This window comes from Uranotaenia lowii, chromosome 2 (assembly GCF_029784155.1).
Source record: "Uranotaenia lowii strain MFRU-FL chromosome 2, ASM2978415v1, whole genome shotgun sequence".
Lineage (NCBI taxonomy): Eukaryota > Metazoa > Arthropoda > Insecta > Diptera > Culicidae > Uranotaenia > Uranotaenia lowii.
In genome coordinates this window covers 425,440,889-425,452,766 of record NC_073692.1, presented here as the reverse complement: position 1 = coordinate 425,452,766, position 11,878 = coordinate 425,440,889, and the positions used below count along the sequence as shown (strand labels likewise).

The 11,878-nt window shown below is 33.7% G+C and overlaps 1 long non-coding RNA gene across 1 annotated transcript; it reads right to left on the bottom strand.

Annotated features, from left to right (window-relative positions):
• Nucleotides 1–1,727: 1,727 nt before the first annotated feature.
• On the bottom strand, nt 1,728–2,742 carry LOC129749886 (uncharacterized). Its single transcript, XR_008738205.1, has 3 exons — nt 2,652–2,742; nt 2,235–2,470; nt 1,728–2,166 (listed from the first exon to the last, which is right to left on the bottom strand). It is a non-coding gene; the product is annotated as an uncharacterized LOC129749886 (long non-coding RNA).
• Between the last annotated feature and the right edge of the window lie 9,136 nt (nt 2,743–11,878).

The following is an 11,878-nucleotide window of genomic DNA, read 5'->3' as shown; positions in this document are numbered from 1 at the left end:
TAAACCTTCCATCAACCCATCAGCGAACGATATCTGCGCTGGATGTGATGTGCGGAATGATGGCCTTTCACAATCGACTTAAACCTCGAGTTCGGCGGTGATCAATTGAATGTTTTATAGACGCGGGAGTAGGTATCTACCCATATGCTGTTTGTGAGTACCAAACCAATATGCTTTGAAAAGTCGTTGAAGACTCAAATTCCTCCTTTACCGGATCAACAATTAAACACGGTGATTTATAGACCGAGTGATTCAAAGGCTACGCACGGTTCATGTGCTACAATTTGGCCGGATGGAATTTCAACGTGGTCGTAACATGGACGTTTTGAAGAATTTGTCAACATAAAGTGCATTGTTTACCCGAGCAGACATTTATGGCAAAAATATACCTGATTTTGCTATCATGCCTTGATAGTAAACTGTGGTATCATTTTGCCCGAATAAAGGTGGTACAATGCCAAAATTTGGGTCTCACTTTTCATATAAGGATACCTCGATTGTACCAAGCGAAGGTTTCACTGAAACCTTAATGATGCCTTGTTAAGCCAACGTTTCCAAACGAGTCTTGAGGGCATAATGATGCCAATTTAAGGTATAATTTACAGCCAAAATTTGGCATCGTTGTGGTTTCAAAAATTTTATCAAAAGGATGCCTAAACGAGGTATTGAAGAGCTTTTATTGAAAACATAATTTGCCATCATAGTGCTATCTTCCAATCGAAATTAAATTCCAAATTTTACTTCTGTACCACCTTTATTCGATTATTGTTGTATCGTTTTATGTTTTCCTCGAGGTTTGTTAAATAATCGCCTTTCTAATGCAATCATAAGTAAAGGGGATATTCATGATAGCTTCATTATTATACACGGCTGTAGAAACGCCGCAATGTAGGCAATGAATGTCATATGTTTTGCCACTGAAGCGCATTTTTCGATTCTCTCATTAAATACATTTTTATTACTACCGATTTTAGTTTTTATAAAAAACGCTAAACATTCAAACTGTTTGTTTGGGTACCATAACTTATTTTGTAACTGATTGCTTAAACGTCCCAAGCAACCAAAAGTTCGTTTATCACTTAAGGAACGAACTAATAAGTTCATATATAGCTGTATAAAAGTTCTGTGGAACTTTTTTGCTGTTCAAAATGCTTTTTCAAGGTCCATGGAACTTCATTCTTTATCAAGTTCAGCCAATACTCAAAAAAAGCTTTAAGGGGGGGGTAGGGTCTAACACTTTCAAAAAATCGATTTTTTTATTTTTTTATTTTCTTATTGTAAAACATTTCAAGAATGTTGTGTCAAATTTTCAAGTCAATTGAAGCAAAACTGTAGAAGTTATAGGCCTTTATCTCCTGCTATCTAATACTGCAAGAAAGCAAGAGCAAAAACTTCAAACGCGTTTTTCTCGAAAGCACATTTTTAAAGTCCGTGGACATCGTCATTTGAAAACTACTTATCCGATTCTTTTCAAATTTGGAACATAGTTTCTACATATAAAATACCAGACCCCAACGTTTTTCTTTTTTGATTTTTTTACTTTGAGGAGATTTTATAGGTGAAAAATGGCGGATTTTTAAGTGAAAAATCGTAGTGCTTACTTCAAACAGCCACAAAAATTTCGTAAAAATATTTTTAAGTTAAATAAAAACGTTGGGGTCCAGAAAAACATCTATTAAAAATATTTTGCTCTGATTTTACTTTGAAACCTACCTACGGGTCCGGCTTTTATTTTCTTTTTTTGTTTCTGACGTCTTCCTGATGGAGCATGTCCAATTTTCCTATGATCCGGGCTTACGTCCATGGCATTGATTGCCTGTTCTAGCCTTAGCAGTGAACGGACGGGGACACCATCAATTCTGCAGCGTCGATTTCGGAACAATGACGATATGGGGTCCCGGGTTATTCCAAAAATTCTTCAAAAAACCAAGCAGAGAAATCGTCTGCAACGTCTTTCCCAAACCCATCTCATCGGCCAAAATACCATTGATTCCGTTTTCGTACAGCGAAATCATCCAATTTAAACCACGGATCTGGTAGTCTCGCATCTCGCCGAACATGAAGTACGGTGGCGACGCTTCGAAACGGAACACCGTTTTGGCCTTGGTGGCCGCCTCAGCCAGCAGCTCCTCATCCTCTTCCTGTTCCGTTTTCCGGTGACGGTTGCTAAAATGTAAGTTATGGTTAATTTAAATTTGAATCATCCTAATGTAAAATTTAAAAACCACTTTTACTCTCCCGGATCTTCGCTAATCGACGGTGCCTTCTCCCGTTTGCTCTTGGTTCCGCTGGCTTTCGGTTTGGCCGGAGGACTGCTCTGCTCGATTCGTTCTTCTTTCCGGTTTGCATAGTGAGCGAAATTTTCCGTCTGCTTCAGCAAAAACTCGAACCGCTTGCCGCGATCCGTTTCCAGCGTCGTATCGTAATACGGTTCCTTGTGGGATGACGTCGTATCGGAAGTGGATTTATTCTGACGATATGCAAAAAAAACAAGCATCAGCTTTTTATTCCAAAGTTAAAACAATCCCCGCACTTCAAGCCACTATCTCGGTACCCTTCCCGGACAAACATCGAACAGTCAAACTTAAAATTGCAAAAATTTCACCACATAGCCATCAATTTTCAATCGTATTTTAAACCACCAAACTTACCAAATTTTCGGAATCCAGATAAGCTTGTTTTCTAGCCCGTTACGAAACGCGTCTAAATTTTCCCGTGATCTGTTTCGGTCTGTCTAGAAATTCGTGTGCAAAACGCACAAAACACGCATTAGTATTGGTGTAAGTATGTACACCTGGTTGAAATCGGTCGAAGTCAATTGGAAAGAGACAGATTATCAACTGTCAAAACCCATTCCTACTTGTTTCGACACATTATGTTGACCTGTAGGCTACACCAGAGTGCCTACAGCTACGGGTGGATGCATATTGAGGAAAATTAGGCAAATGGTGCCAAAAGTTTCTCATTGGTGGGGGTGGAGACGAAGCGCTTTTTGACAGCCAATTGTTCGCCTACCATGCCTACGATTACGATTGCCTGTCACAAGATGCACGATTCCGTGTATTGGTATAAGAACACACCCGAAACTGTACTCGCCCTGGGCTACACTGTGAAAAATCAAGTAGTCCGTTTTACAAATTGAAAAAGGTGTGTGTAGGTGACAAATTATAGAACGACTTATTTTTTTGAAGCCAAATGAACTTAAAATTAAATGCTTATTTAATATTTCGGAGAGGCTAGTTTTAGAAATTCTAAATGGCTTATATTGTTTAATTTTGGTTATTTAAAACTTTTTGAATTTTAGTTCATTTTGTTGAATGCTTTGGTAATTTTTCAAAAAAAAAAAGCGAATATGGAACATTTATTAAAGTATATACCAATTGGAACAAGTTGTTTTCATGAAATGGTAAATACTGGTAATTTATATTTGTTTAATGTTTTTGATTTTTGATTGAGGAAAAATTTAGCTTCTAGAATACTACTCCGATTTAGGAAGTTTTATATTGACACACAACATTATAACCTCATTGCTGTGAACTACAAGACAGCACTAAAGAACAAAACTACAGTACTAACCAACAAAAAAAAGCAATCATAAAGATATGTATTGACACACTTAATATGATTGATGTTGGTGACTAACGAAAAAAAAACGACTATGATAACGAGATTTTTTTTATAAAAATCTCAATGTTATTTTATCAAAAAAACACTTCGAATATTGTGCCTAAAGTTAGTTAAAAAAAAGGCTCTAAAAATTCGTTTCTGTAAACTTCGTTACTTCAACGATACCTAGTTCTGCTATCCTCGAAAAATCATTTCACTAATTTGCTATCATGTCTTGAAAGTTACATTTGATATCATTTTGCTCAAATCATTGCGGTACAATGTCAAAATTTGGGCCTTCAGCCAACGTGGTTGAACAAGTTTTGAGGGCAGTTTTCCTTTGAAAAAGGATAGCTAAAAGAGGTACAATCAGAGAAATCCTGATGCTTGAACCAAAATCAAAATTGATTTTGATTCAAAAAAAAAAATCTATTGAAACAAACTCTTATTTGATACAATGTATTGTGAGTTTGATTCTAAAGAAAAAATTTTGAAACAAAGGATTAAAAAAATACTTTGATCCAAAAAATTTGTTTTAATTTAAAATGTGAAATTTTTTTTTGAAAAAAAGGAAAACAGATTAGAAGCAAAGGATTTTTTAATTGTCCCAGAATCAATGTAATTTTTCTTTGTTCGGCCACTAAACAAAAGAAAATTGCTTTTTCCTAAAAAACTTTTTCACTCCGTGTAATATTAAGCTTTTTATAATTCAAAAGTTGACATTCCTGGGGTACTCGTGTATGCAAACCGAGAGCAACATTTAGCTATTGACCAAATTATACCACATTTTGCTAACAAAGCAGGTACATTAAAGATGCCTAATTTTGCAATCACTGACAAATCATCACTCAAAATATGCGCACTGGCTTAGAGCAGCTTAGTTGTCGGCTTGATAATGAACAAATTTGCTTTTTGAGTTTAGTTGGATTAAATTTTGAACAACTAAATAAATCTGATCACAAAAAATTGAATACCAAATAATGCTATCATTTTGATCTCACTTTTCCACTCTATCGTAATAAATAAAACCAGAATGATGCCTCGTTTTGCTATCTTTGAAAAATCTAAACCAAATAGTGCTTTCATTTTGGTTTCATGCCTTATTTAGGTTTGGATTTGGCATCATATTTCGACATATTGATGCTTCAATGAAACCTTATTTTGTTATCGAGAAAATGCGATACTTAATTATGCTATCATTTTGGCATTGATAGCTCATTTTGGTTACTGTTTGCTATCGATTCAGGCATCAAAGTCTGCTCGGGTATACACTGGGAACCGACGTTCCGATTGTCGATTCAAGTGGATTTCAAATTTCTACTAAGCAAAAAAGTCAATAGGTTACAGTCATACGAAATAACGCCAAAGGCTTAAATTTCTATAAATTGAGATAACTGTTTCCGTATCCCCCGATTTACTAACCCAAAGTTAGGAAAAATACTCCCGGCACATAAAAATTTTATAAGTAAAATGCCTTAATAAAACCATTCGTAAATAAAAAAAAAACTGTTTCCGAATTCGTTCTGGTTCAAAACGTCGAGAGCTCGAATTGTTCTCTGGTCTAGGTAGGTTAAAAATTTTACTTATTCAGACAACTCTGGATGCTCATTGATTGTTTATTTTTGGAATCATTTGTTCTAGCTAAAGTGCGAAAACTTCCTTTCGGATTTTATTGTATGTGTTTTTTTGTGAACTGTTCTCAAATCCTTATAACGTCTTAACGGAAAGAAATTGAAGGAGAGGCAGACCCAAAACATTTTTTGTGTTTTCTTCCGAACTACCAACTGGTGCATCCTTGTAAAAAGCCGACCCTAGGTTCTGCGAAACCTCTGCTCTAACTTAACCAAGCAAAATAGGCCGCAAGTGAGCCTACCCTCATTAGAATTCCCGTGGCTTGACCAGTGGCAGTTCTTCTGGTCAGCTTTGTAAGAAGAAGTGAGTCCGATTTTTATTAGAAAACAAGAGAAATGGTTTTAATTGATTAATTTTACAGTGAAAACAGTTATCAATTGTTTTGCTGTAGGAACCTTATTTGTACGTCAAACCGTAACTGAGATTTCATTATTTCAGATTTTCAATGGACATAGCATAGGATACTGGTTTTGAAAAGTTTGATTGTTCGGGAAAAAGAAATTCATAAACAGCTTTCAGGGTCAGCCTCAGCAATTTAAAATACATTTATTGCCTCGAAAAACCAACCTTGGACCAGCCTCATAGAACCACGGTTCCCATAGCTACTAATTTGAGGATTAAACCGAAATACATATCGAGATGTTTGCGTAGGTCAGTCCGACCACTTCAAATGGCTGCAAACCATGAAATCTGGCTTCCGCAGGTAACACATATGCAAACTTTGCCAATCAATCACAAATCGAATCGATACAAAACCGAGAATCGGATGCGTCCAACAAGTCGAAATATGGTTTGCATAATCGTAAATCAAGCCACTTGACTGTGAACACAAATGTTAATCAGCAATGCCCGGCCGTTTCTCTCTATCTCTCGGTTCTGTTCAGTGTTCCGTTTAGGTTTGGTTTTCCTTTCGGCAAATCGCCCATTCCGGGAGATGTATTTCCATCCGGGTCCCGGGCTCGATCCCACGATTTTCCCGGTGTTCGCATACCAATTACCCAACAACAGCAAATCCTGCATCGTCAAGCATCGGGAACTTTAACTCACGTGCTCTGCAGTGTTGGGATATAGATTACATAACCGTGAGCGCCAATATTTATCGACTGGAAGCTGCACAAAATGCGGCCACCGTCATCATCTCTTTGGCTCAACGAAAGGCCGGCGGAATCTGACTTTGGCTTTGGGAGTCGCGAGCCGGGGAAGACGAGAGAGCTTTTGTTCCGAATCCGCGAACATATTGCCAGCCAAATGCTCTGGGCTTCTGCTGCTAACCCGGTAAACCACACCATAATAGGCATAACTAATATCTGTTATGGCATCAAAGAAGAGCGATGGAAATCACGACCGACGTTGTGCCATTTAAGGGAGAAGAGCACCTTCTCGAGATGACGACAGAAGGTAGGTACAAGGCACTATGCACCCTTTCGCAGGAGGAGAAGAAGAGATTCTAGCGATGCTTTCGCGGCAACCAACTGCATTGGGAAGCCAACTTCGCCCGCCGCCGCCTTCGATCGATCGATAAATTCGTTACGGACGATTATCGGGTGGCGTGCTGCATGCTGTTCCAAGTCATGTTTCCGCTGATTTCGTTGGCCCATCGTTTGTTTGTGTTATCGTTTGTTCTTCTCTATGCTACAACCTGATGTTAGCTTGTTTGTTGATCGCGTCCGATAGGCAAACAAGGGTCTTTCCCCCCTAGGAGGTTTGATACTGATGACGTCGTTATGGTCAGGTTTTTCGATGGGAATGTTGTGTGAGTTGTTAATTTTTATTAATTTTGGTGCTGATCAAAAAATTTATGCTAGGGTTTTTTTTAAAGTACCCACTAGTAAGTAAACATTAACATTTTGGGTCTTTTATTAAAACTTACATATTCCAATGAAAATACATAAAACCTGTTGAAAATAACACTATCCTACATTTAAAATAACAATGATGCAGAACATCTAAAAAGTGATGAAATCAACAAGAGAAGACCGGAAAGCAAACACATGACCAAGCTTGTCAAAAAACACAAAAAAAAAAAGAAATTTCACAGAATTTTGAAAAAAATCACCACATAATCTGTGTCGCAGTTCATAGAACGTTGAAAATTTTCACAAATTTCACAGAATTCGGATATTTTATAGGATTTTTCGAAACTGAACATTCTTATGACAATATTTATCTCGGATTTCACATACTTCTTAGTAAAAAAAATAATCAGCTAAATCAGCTTAGTTTAAATACTTGGTTTTTTCCGCAAATAATTTAAAAAAAATGCATTTTGTTCTCTTTTGTGATAAATTTTAAATGTAATTAATGTAAAAAGCGTCACTGACAACTATCACACAAAAACCAAATTTATTTTGTAAAATAAAACCCGAAATTTTATATCGGCATCCTTACATATGATTTCAATCGAAAATCAAGATGACTTGCATAACTTAAAAAACAACAAAATTTGAGGAACTTATTAAAACAAGAATACAGCGTCTTTGAAATGAAACATGTTAGAAATGCAGAAATGACAAAAATGACAAAAATGACAAAAATGACAAAAATGACAAAAATGACAAAAATGACAAAAATGACAAAAATGACAAAAATGACAAAAATGACAAAAATGACAAAAATGACAAAAATGACAAAAATGACAAAAATGACAAAAATGACAAAAATGACAAAAATGACAAAAATGACAAAAATGACAAAAATGACAAAAATGACAAAAATGACAAAAATGACAAAAATGACAAAAATGACAAAAATGACAAAAATGACAAAAATGACAAAAATGACAAAAATGACAAAAATGACAAAAATGACAAAAATGACACAAATGAGACAAAAATGACAAAAATGACAAAAATGACAAAAATGACAAAAATGAAACGAAAATGACAAAAATGACAAAAATGACAAAAATGACAAAAATGACAAAAATGACAAAAATGACAAAAATGACAAAAATGACAAAAATGACAAAAATGACAAAAATGACAAAAATGACAAAAATGACAAAAATGACAAAAATGACAAAAATGACAAAAATGACAAAAATGACAAAAATGACAAAAATGACAAAAATGACAAAAATGACAAAAATGACAAAAATGACAAAAATGACAAAAATGACAAAAATGACAAAAATGACAAAAATGACAAAAATGACAAAAATGACAAAAATGACAAAAATGACAAAAATGACAAAAATGACAAAAATGACAAAAATGACAAAAATGACAAAAATGACAAAAATGACAAAAATGACAAAAATGACAAAAATGACAAAAATGACAAAAATGACAAAAATGACAAAAATGACAAAAATGACAAAAATGACAAAAATGACAAAAATGACAAAAATGACAAAAATGACAAAAATGACAAAAATGACAAAAATGACAAAAATGACAAAAATGACAAAAATGACAAAAATGACAAAAATGACAAAAATGACAAAAATGACAAAAATGACAAAAATGACAAAAATGACAAAAATGACAAAAATGACAAAAATGACAAAAATGACAAAAATGACAAAAATGACAAAAATGACAAAAATGACAAAAATGACAAAAATGACAAAAATGACAAAAATGACAAAAATGACAAAAATGACAAAAATGACAAAAATGACAAAAATGACAAAAATGACAAAAATGACAAAAATGACAAAAATGACAAAAATGACAAAAATGACAAAAATGACAAAAATGACAAAAATGACAAAAATGACAAAAATGACAAAAATGACAAAAATGACAAAAATGACAAAAATGACAAAAATGACAAAAATGACAAAAATGACAAAAATGACAAAAATGACAAAAATGACAAAAATGACAAAAATGACAAAAATGACAAAAATGACAAAAATGACAAAAATGACAAAAATGACAAAAATGACAAAAATGACAAAAATGACAAAAATGACAAAAATGACAAAAATGACAAAAATGACAAAAATGACAAAAATGACAAAAATGACAAAAATGACAAAAATGACAAAAATGACAAAAATGACAAAAATGACAAAAATGACAAAAATGACAAAAATGACAAAAATGACAAAAATGACAAAAATGACAAAAATGACAAAAATGACAAAAATGACAAAAATGACAAAAATGACAAAAATGACAAAAATGACAAAAATGACAAAAATGACAAAAATGACAAAAATGACAAAAATGACAAAAATGACAAAAATGACAAAAATGACAAAAATGACAAAAATGACAAAAATGACAAAAATGACAAAAATGACAAAAATGACAAAAATGACAAAAATGACAAAAATGACAAAAATGACAAAAATGACAAAAATGACAAAAATGACAAAAATGACAAAAATGACAAAAATGACAAAAATGACAAAAATGACAAAAATGACAAAAATGACAAAAATGACAAAAATGACAAAAATGACAAAAATGACAAAAATGACAAAAATGACAAAAATGACAAAAATGACAAAAATGACAAAAATGACAAAAATGACAAAAATGACAAAAATGACAAAAATGACAAAAATGACAAAAATGACAAAAATGACAAAAATGACAAAAATGACAAAAATGACAAAAATGACAAAAATGACAAAAATGACAAAAATGACAAAAATGACAAAAATGACAAAAATGACAAAAATGACAAAAATGACAAAAATGACAAAAATGACAAAAATGACAAAAATGACAAAAATGACAAAAATGACAAAAATGACAAAAATGACAAAAATGACAAAAATGACAAAAATGACAAAAATGACAAAAATGACAAAAATGACAAAAATGACAAAAATGACAAAAATGACAAAAATGACAAAAATGACAAAAATGACAAAAATGACAAAAATGACAAAAATGACAAAAATGACAAAAATGACAAAAATGACAAAAATGACAAAAATGACAAAAATGACAAAAATGACAAAAATTACAAAAATTACAAAAATGGAAAAAATGACAAAAATGACAAAAATGACAAAAATGACAAAAATGACAAAAATGACAAAAATGACAAAAATGACAAAAATGACAAAAATGACAAAAATGACAAAAATGACAAAAATGACAAAAATGACAAAAATGACAAACATGACAAAAATGACATACCAATAATACTGATAGCCATAAGGTCTACCAAACTCCATCGGAAAGTATAACATTTTTCGAATGATCGGTCCAAAACATCCACCATTTTGTAACTTTGATGCAATTTTAGTTGTTTGGTTTAGTGATCTTAGGATTTTTGAGGCGTTTACGCGATACCAAGAACTTATTTCTAGACCAAAATCACCCAGCACACCTAAATAAACCCCGAATAATCGAAAATGGGTCTCAATTCCGTTTAACAGCAAGAAAGTATTGCTTTCTACGACTTAAAACTGAAAAAAAAAATAGTTTTTGACTGATAAAAAAATATTTTTGAATATGTAGATTTTCAACATTTATCGCGATGTTTATGAAGAAATTGAGTAGTTTGATAATGAACTAAAGCTCTAATGTCAAATTCCTTAGTGCTAGAGGAAGATCTCTTAAAAATCCTTTAAGAAGCATTGAAATACTTGAAAACGCCAAAAAATTCAGTTATCTATTCTAGAAGCTCTCTGAAGTTCTTCTTTTACACAATAAAAATTTGTTTTTGTTAAGGAAAATACCAGAATTAACAGACCTTAAGTGTTATCGTGAAAATTTTGATTCGTAGTAAGGTTTCTTGAGGTGAAATTTTCCTGTATAATGTATAACGTTTTTCTGATTTTAATCTGACAGTTTTTCAAATCTTGTTTTCGATCATCATGAAATCTGTAATTTATTTATTTTGTGTACATACAGTTCAAGGAACCGAAAAATAATAGAAAAGTGATTTTTTCGACTGACAAACGTGTCGTTGGGGCAACATTGTTATCAGTGGAGCCCGTCTCGCTTCCAATTTGATTTTCTCATAACGGATGAGCTCAGATCGAAATCAAATGTAACGCGACCAGTTTTCTCTGGCATGAGCCATCCTTCGAGTACGATTGAACCGCGGAAAAAAATCTGCCAAAACCAATCGCTAAACGGTTCATGTCACAAACCAGGATTCCAGTCCAGCAGAAGGTCGTTGTTTTTCCCACAAATATGTGAATCCACTATAGTTCACTAAAGGCCACGCGGCTCTAGATTGTGCTTTTGATGGTGATTTTTGTTTCCTTTCGCCTTTGAAGGGGAGAAGTTTTTTTCCAGGATATGTTATGTCCTGGACGGTTGCTTTGGGGTTGTTTTGTTGTTGATAGTGACACATTTCCGGATGCTCCGATGGCTTCAGTAGAAGTGAGCCGCACTGAGCTCGCCAGGATGGGTTCAAATTTGCACAGAATAGCACAAACATGTCACCGGGAGTGATGTTTTTTTTTCGGTTCTCTATCCAGGAAAATGGCGTTCAACTTTGAATTGGCGAATTTGGCGTCCATTTGGCGCCTGGTGAATAGAACTGTTTTTACTCGCAGCTGCCTCGTGGCAGTGAGTTGTTTTGTTTTTTTTTTTTGCCCACTTCTACCCAAACTTGACGGACAGGATTGCTTGTTTTGCTATGGTTTTTAGGATATTTTTCGAAAAGAATCACATTTTAAGAAGCAATACGCATTGCTCCGGGAAACGCTACGAGCTGGTGT